At 38.8% G+C, this 7,995-nt stretch overlaps 1 long non-coding RNA gene across 1 annotated transcript in view; it reads left to right on the top strand.

Moving 5' to 3' along the window:
- Positions 1-6,197: 6,197 nt before the first annotated feature.
- The window catches only part of LOC142830319 (uncharacterized), a 28,903-nt gene continuing 27,105 nt past the window's right edge, over positions 6,198-7,995 (top strand). Inside the window, exon 1 of the long non-coding RNA XR_012905487.1 lies at positions 6,198-6,303. This is a non-coding gene — a long non-coding RNA (uncharacterized LOC142830319). The remainder of the gene's footprint in view (positions 6,304-7,995) is intronic.

Below are 7,995 nucleotides of genomic sequence, written 5' to 3'. Positions count from 1 at the left end.
CAAAGAAAATCTGAGGAATTACAGACCAGCTACTCTAACTCCAAGACCTGCAAAGATACTATACAAACTGTTAAACAATCAGTCTGTAATCACCCAGAGAATAATAGGATTATATAAAACAAATCATGCCGAACCAACATAATGTCCTTCTTTGACAGGGTCACTGGCCTAATGGATGAAGGAGAAGCCATATATGGTATATATCTTGATTTTAGTAAATCTTTTGATGAGAGTCCCATATGGCTTTCTCATAAGAAAACTAGGGAAATGTAAATTAGGTGAAAGTACTGTACTATATGATCAGTGCAAACTGCTTGAAAGGCCCTACTCAAAATATAGTTATCAATGGTTCACTGTCAAACTGTGTCCCGGTTAGGACACTCTTCATTATCTTCATTATCTCATGAAACAACTTAAATAATGGTGAGGAGAGTATGATTATAAAATTTGCAAATGACACCCAGCTGGTTGGGAGGGGTTGCAAGTACTCTGGAGGACAGAATTACAATTCCAAATGACCGTGACCAATTGGAGAACTGATTTGAAATCAACAACATGAAATTCAGTGAAGGCCAATGCAAAATACTTCCCTTAGGAAGAAAAAATTAAATGCACAACTTCAAAATAGGGTGTATCTGCCTAGGTGATAGAACTGCTGAAAATGGGGAAAATAAGTTGGAACAGAAGCTGAACGGGCATCAAAAAATAGAAGTGGTGGAGTTGTGAAAAAAAGCTACTATTCTATAGTATATTAACAGGAGTATTGCATGTTAGACATGGAAGGTAATTATTCCACACTGCTTAGTACTGACTGAGCCTCAGCAAGAGTACTGTGTCCAATTCTGTATGGCCCATGATATGGACATACTGGAGCGAGTCTAGAGGTCATCCTCAAAAATGATAACAGGTTTAGAAAACTTCATAAGGTTTAAAAGAAACCACGTACTGTTTAGACTGAAGAAAATAAGACTGAGGGAGGATCTAATAAGTTTTCAAATATGTTAAATGTGTTTTATAAAAGATACTAATCAACTGTTCTCCAGGGCCACTGAAGGCAGGTCAAGAAACAAGGGCCTCTTCCAGCCAATCCATTCCCTGAGTGACACACCTGGAGAACTGGGCAAGCTAGGGCCACATCACTACACTTCCTCTTGCTGCTGCCAGTGAGTGCATGGGGGAGGGAGGATTCCTATGGCCAGCATTAGCCCCCCGCCATGGTATTTGGGGGGCATGTGCCCTTTTGTTCCCTCCCTTCCCCTGCACATACCCATTGCCCCTGTCAAGAAGTAATGGGTTTAATCTACAGCAAGGGATTTTGGTGAGATATTAGGAAAAACTTTCTCACTATAAGTATAGGTAATAGATTTCCAACGGAGGTGGTGGAATCTTTAGTTGCTTTTCAGAACAGGTTGGACAAAAAAATGTTTGGTCTATGTTTAATTAGTCCTGCCACAGCAAAATTCCTGAGCCAGAGCCCACAGAGAAATGTGCAGGTATTTGCAAGCACAAGATCCCCACCACCACCACTTTTTTGTGGCAGGGGTAGGGGGAATGGTGCTGGGACAGTAGAGAAATAAAGAGGAATGGAGGCAACGCTGTCTACTTTTGGAAGAAGTGTCCACCAGTTCTGCAATTATAGTGGCGCATACAAATCAGGGTAAAAGGAAACATTATATTCAATTTGATCAGGGATACTTGCAAATGATGAGAGAATATCTACTTCAAATGGAGGTTGCAATCCGACAAATATATATATAATTGTAAAACAACTTTTTGGAGGGATGGAGCGATTTCTATGACCTGTGTTATGCAGGCGAGCAGATTAAATAATTGCTGTGGTCCCTTTTGGTTTTGGAATCTATTAACCTGTCTGGATCCTAAATTCAGCAGGACTATTCACGTGAGTAAAGTTGTGCTCATGCATATGTATGTACATTGTTGGGGGGGGTCTAAGAGAACGTGGTAATATCTTTTATATATTGATATTAAGTGACAAATATACCTGGGTATGTCGACACTACCACCCTAGTTCGAACTAGGGTGGTTAATGTAGGCAACCAGAGTTGCAAATGAAGCCCGGGATTTGAATTTCCCGGGCTTCATTTGCATGTTGCCGGGCGCCGCCATTTTTAAATGTCCGCTAGTTCGGACTCCGTGCCCATGGCTACACGCGGCATGAACTAGGTAGTTTGGATTAGGCTTCCTATTCCGAACAACTGTTACTCCTCGTGGAACATGCAAATTCAAATCCCGGTTGCAACTCCGGTTGCCTACATTAACCACCCTATTTCGAACTAGGGTGGTAGTGTAGACATACCCCCTGACAGGTATGTCACCTGATCAGCCCTCACTTCTTCAAGCCTAGTGCTCCATAGTCAATATATTAACATCATATTATTGTATATAGATCAAATTTTACAAAAAATTATCTTCAAGACCAATACACTAAATATGTTGTAAAGAGCTGTCATCTTGAACCCAATGGTTCCATTTAGAATCATAGAGCTGGAAGAGCCCTCAGGAGGTCATCAAGTCCAGCCCCAGCCCATGTCAGGATCAATCCCAACACCAATTTGTGTGAGGAGCGCTGTTTACATGTGGCAGGATTTGGCCCTCACACCTGAGACATGAGATTTTCAAAATCTCTTAACATGCTCCCAACACAGCTCCCATTGAAATCAATGTTTGGCCAACATAGAGTTTTCTTGATTTATCCAAGAACCATGATTTTATATAATGCTTAAATACCTCAAAGCAAAAGTGTCTGTTTCAGCTGGATTTATCCCATGTAACGTTACTTTCTTCATTTTTTTATATCTTTAACCACATTTACATAAACATGATTAACAAATGAAATTGGACACAGTGATTTGTAATCACAGCTGTTTAGAAAAAGCTGCAAAATTAAAATATTTAGTTGGAAGCCCACCATTTAACAGCAAATTGAAAGCCTAAACTAGACTCTCTTTAATATAAGTCTTTACAAAATTTTCTATTTTTAACCTTCCATCCTGGGTAGTTTTGCTTCTTTTGAAGTTGTTGATGCTAGAAGGCATTTTCATTCTCAATCGCTGTGGAACATTTAGCATCTTAAAGGAATGATAAACTCAAATTTTGAAGATCATTTAAAATTTCTACAATATCTGCCCTAAGACTTTGAAAAAATATCCTCCGAATATTGGTAGGTTTATATACTCCACTTTCAGGAACACACGAGTGTCTTTCTATTTACGCTGCTTTTGAATTCAGATATTATATTTGGGCTTCATGTTGCAAAAGTTTAGTAATTTGGTATAATTTCCTTCTGTACCATAGACACTTTTTAGCTAACACACACTACTTTTCTGCTTTCAACTGAAGTCTTTCAGGCTTCTGCAAATACTTAGGCACATGAGTAATCTCATTAAGTTCAGTGCTGCTACGTGTCAATGCTTTCCAGATTGATGCCCACAGGTGCAGTGTAATTATTCAATCACATAGAAAGGTTTCCATTGTGTAGCACTAAAGTAATGGAGAAACCGTAGTATTATACTACAGGGTCATAGCCTCAAATTTCAATTTTAAGTTTATTTGGAAATAATTTATGTTTAAAGACCAAGCATCTGATTGTCAACTGGATCAATCAGGGTAGCTCCAAAAGAGATAAAAATGGAACGAAGTAGAGGAATAGTGGACAAAAGTGAACTCTTGGAAGACCAAATGGTTGACACTGGAATTCTGCCATTTTATGAGACTTCGCTTCTGTCCAGGTAACTCAGCCCCTGCCAAATGGAGATTTACGCTTTTGGATCAGCTGGGTTGGAATGCTGTAAGAGGCGAGGCACTGTAGTACCTAAAAGTATATATAAAAGTATGTGATCCTAACTGGTTAGCAGCCTGGGGACTCATTTGTTAAGTTTTACAAACCAAAATGCAGGACCATGCGTGCTCCTTTGTATTTGTGAAATAAATATGTACAGGGAGTCCCATAGCACATGCTTTGTGGTTCACTTCTTAAAATCTATCTGGGTTTTCTGTTTTTATCTACCAGCGTGAAAACATCCTTTGTCTTGGGGAAAAGGTTACAGGTAGTTGGGAGAAGTGGTAATAAGCTTGGGTGATGAAGCAGAGCAGCTATAAGTGCTCTCAATGAAGAGCCGTGGCTTGTGTCACAAGAACGCCTGTTTTGTATCTGTTTTTTTCTACATGAATTCTGCTTTCGAGCAAGACAGGTTTTATTCCAGCAGGTATCCTGGACACAAGGATGTTGAACTATGTCTTAAGGGAAAGAGCTGCCTACGGGGGTACTCTGAGGCTATGTCTAGACTGCAAGCCTCTTTCGAAAGAGAGCGTCTAGACTGCACGTTGAACTTTCGAAAAAGCGGCTTGCTTTTTCGAAAGAAAGCATCCAGTGAGTCTGGATGCCCTCTTTCGAAGAAGCCCTATTTACATTCAAGAACGCCTTCTTTCGAAAGAGGAACTTTCGAAAGAAGGCGTTCTTCCTCGTAAATTGAGGTTTACCGCCCTCGAAAGAAAAGCCGCGTTCTTTCGATTTAATTTCGAAAGAACGTGGCTGCAGTCTAGACGCAGGTGAGGTTTTTTCGAAAAGCTACTTTTTTCGAAAAAACCCCTGAGTCTAGACACAGCCTGTGTGAAGACAATTCCTCCTCAGACAATGATTAAGCTTTGCCCAAAGTTAGGTAACAACGTGCCAATGGAGCGGAAGCACACCTGGACCACTATGGGGTGTGCAATGTCTTTTTCTCATGGAAAAAAGGCAAAAGAAATAGACTGTGAAAATAATATATCTGTCTGTATACCACCTCTCACTGAGCAGTGCATAAGCAAAGATAAGAACACAGAAGAATGTTCATATCTCTCTTAGGCACAGCCATCACAGAACAAAAATGTATTGGCATGGAGGGTTACACAGCTGTCAGAGCCAGAGTCCATAAGTGCTTGTTAGCGGAATTCAGTCCAGCATAAAAATCCTGTGTTTCAGTTGAAAATCATTCCATTGCAAGAGTTTTGTCAGCCTGCCTCTAAAAACTCTTTCCCATGTGTCAACAGCATTGATCTTGTAAACTTGCCCAGTAAAATCAAAATTATATTAACTATGGTTCTGCTTCTATATATATGTGTGCGGGAGGGGGGAAAGAAAGCTTCACATGGCTTTTTGCTCAAGTGTTCATTGGCATGCTGCCAATGCCCAGTGCTTTCCATACCACGTAGGAATCTGTGGCAATATTCAGAATCACTGTAATCCTTTCAAATACAACCTTTAAGGTTTGGATGTGTAGTCTTTTTACTAAGAGGATATTGCATACATATAAGATTTACTGGAAACATATACTTCCAAAAGTATGTATGTGGGGAAAAAACCAATGTAACCTCATTTTTAACGTTTTTCTTATGATTGTGAAACTACAGAGAGCCCCAAATCAGCACCTTCACACATTTGAAAAATCTCATTGCCACATGTAAATAGTTATAGTTTTGTACTCAAGGTAAAGTGTAATCATGTTTGTAATGTGCCAAACTTCAATTATTCAAATTCTAATATTTAAAATAAATGTTTGATATCTAACCATTAAAAAAAAACCTACATAGCTAAAGTTAGCAGTAAGGTGTTTTGACCTTTTTAGATTATGAACCTGATACACTGTATATTAGGGTGTGTCTAGACTACCTAGTTTTATCGACAAAAGTGGACTTTTGTCGACAAAACAATACCAGCGTCTACACTACCGCGGAGTTCTGTCGACATAACGTTGACAGAATTCCGCGGTTTTGTCGACGCTGGTATACCTCATTTTACGAGGCAAAACACCTTCTGTCGACAGACTTCTGTCGACAAAAGGTGTTATTGCCTGTAACGTTGCATCCAGACTACGGAGTTCTGTCGACAAAGCGGCTTGCTTTGTCGACAGAACTCCATGTGTCTGGACGCAAATTGTCGACGGAAGTTTTGTCGACAGTATCTGTCGACAAAACTTCCTTCGACAAAACGCGGTAGTCTAGACGTACCCTTAGCTGAGCACTCTTTCCCATGTGTCAACATCCTTGATTTTTCTAGACTCGCTCAATTCTCCAAAGAGAATTTGTCACTTTACATGGGAAATGTAAAATATTTTTCTTAATGAAAATGGGATCTGTTTGTTGATGTTGTTGAAACTCTAGCACTTGCAGCATCTGATTTTTATTATTTAAATTATTTTCAATTCTGTTGTACATCTTCATTGACAATATAAAGAAGAGTGAACAAAAAAGATGAATTGTGATGCAACTAAGCAAACAAAAGGTGGAATCCTGGATCTATTCAAGGTAGTGACAGTTTTGCTGTTAAATTGAATGCGGCTAGGATTTCACCCAGAGTACCTTCCCTATGAACATATAGACCTAATTCTATGAGTTTTCTTCATTATGTCAATTTGCAAGTATACTAGGCTTCCATAGGTACTTCAGTTCCTGTTCTTAATGTCACTTCTTGTGAGATTTCATAGTGATTAACCAAAGACTCTTGAGAGTAAATAGAAAGTTTTTCATTCACTAATTCCAAAAAAGAAGACAGGATATCAATAATAATAATAATAAATTTTGGCTCTTGAACTAAGTTTAGTGAATAACATTAATAACTTAGTTTTCTACTGAAGTAATTGAGCTACTACAGTTGTATAGAGTCAAATCCTCAGTACACAGTGTGTGGCATTTTGCATACAGACTGTCTTCTACTTGGCTATACTCATGTATAAAAAGGAAATCAAAACAAATAATGCATCTTCAGTTTAGTCGTACATAACATTTCATACTAAAACGATCATTTTCTTTTCATTCACCAAAAATGTTTGATAGCAATGTCATATATCCAGGATAGTTAGGATGACTTTTGACACAAAACATGATTTTTTTCATCGTTACTTTAGCCATTAAAGTCATGTGCTATTTACTCCTAAGGGAAAGCTCATGGAAATAAGGGAAGCTGCAGAAAGTTAGGGAGAGCTCAAGCAAGAAGAATAGTACAAAAATAAAATTTTTAGCCATTTTGAATGTATTCACACCCCCTTTTATTAATTTTTATGAACATACATGACAGCAAACTTTGTATTATAACGATGGTGGATGGTGAATTTGGGTCCCATTGATATAGTTACTTTAATCTCCAAAGTTTCCTTTGTGAAGGAAACAAGTCCCTTCAGAATTGTGTAGTTTATAAATGTGATTCTATCACTTCAAGGAATAGAAGCAATCCCTTGTTGCTTAGGTGACTGGTCACACAGATCTGATATCGTGTGTTCAAAGGAAAAGCAGTAAACAGTTCATGAGCCACTCAGTCTGAAATATCTTCACCAAAATAACATCTTACAAATTGAACACATTCATGACAATTGCAGTTTGATCATGGCTGATTCCAGGACTGGACCAGGGCAGGATACCTATATATGTTGTTTAATGACAATTGTTTGTCCATCTTTAAAAGGAGGAATGATGCTGGTCAATGAATCATCAAGAAAATGCCAATGAGGGCTTCCTAGCAGCTTGAAAAGTGTTACTGCTTCTACTTCAACAAACACACAATTCCCAACAATAGAACACACAGTTTCCAACAATAGAACTCTCAGGCTACATCTACATTACAGCCTATCGGAAGAAGCACAAGTGTCCTGGTGCCCATTCTGTTAATAGCAAGTAGAGCTTTCTTGCAAGAGAGCATCTAATGTACTTTTGCAGTGCGGACGTGCTCTTGCGCAAGAAGTTTTTATGGAGGATCTCTTCTGCAAAAAGCTTCCTGCACAAGCAGCCTGCAGTTTAGACGTAGCCTCAGCGTTTTGCTCTATCACTCCTATTCTCTCACGTCCAGCTATAATTACCAAAGAAATTTCACATTTGTGAAACTCAAACATTAGTGGATTCCACAAGCCAATTTCTGGAGAAATATTAAGGCTTTTAAAGTGGAAGTGTGAGAGAGAACCAAAGAGAAGAATGTTACAGGAAAATTGTGCAGAAAAGTGTTCATCA

This window comes from Pelodiscus sinensis, chromosome 7 (genome assembly GCF_049634645.1).
Source record: "Pelodiscus sinensis isolate JC-2024 chromosome 7, ASM4963464v1, whole genome shotgun sequence".
Classification (NCBI taxonomy): domain Eukaryota; kingdom Metazoa; phylum Chordata; order Testudines; family Trionychidae; genus Pelodiscus; species Pelodiscus sinensis.
This window is presented reverse-complemented; position numbering and strand designations above follow the sequence as displayed.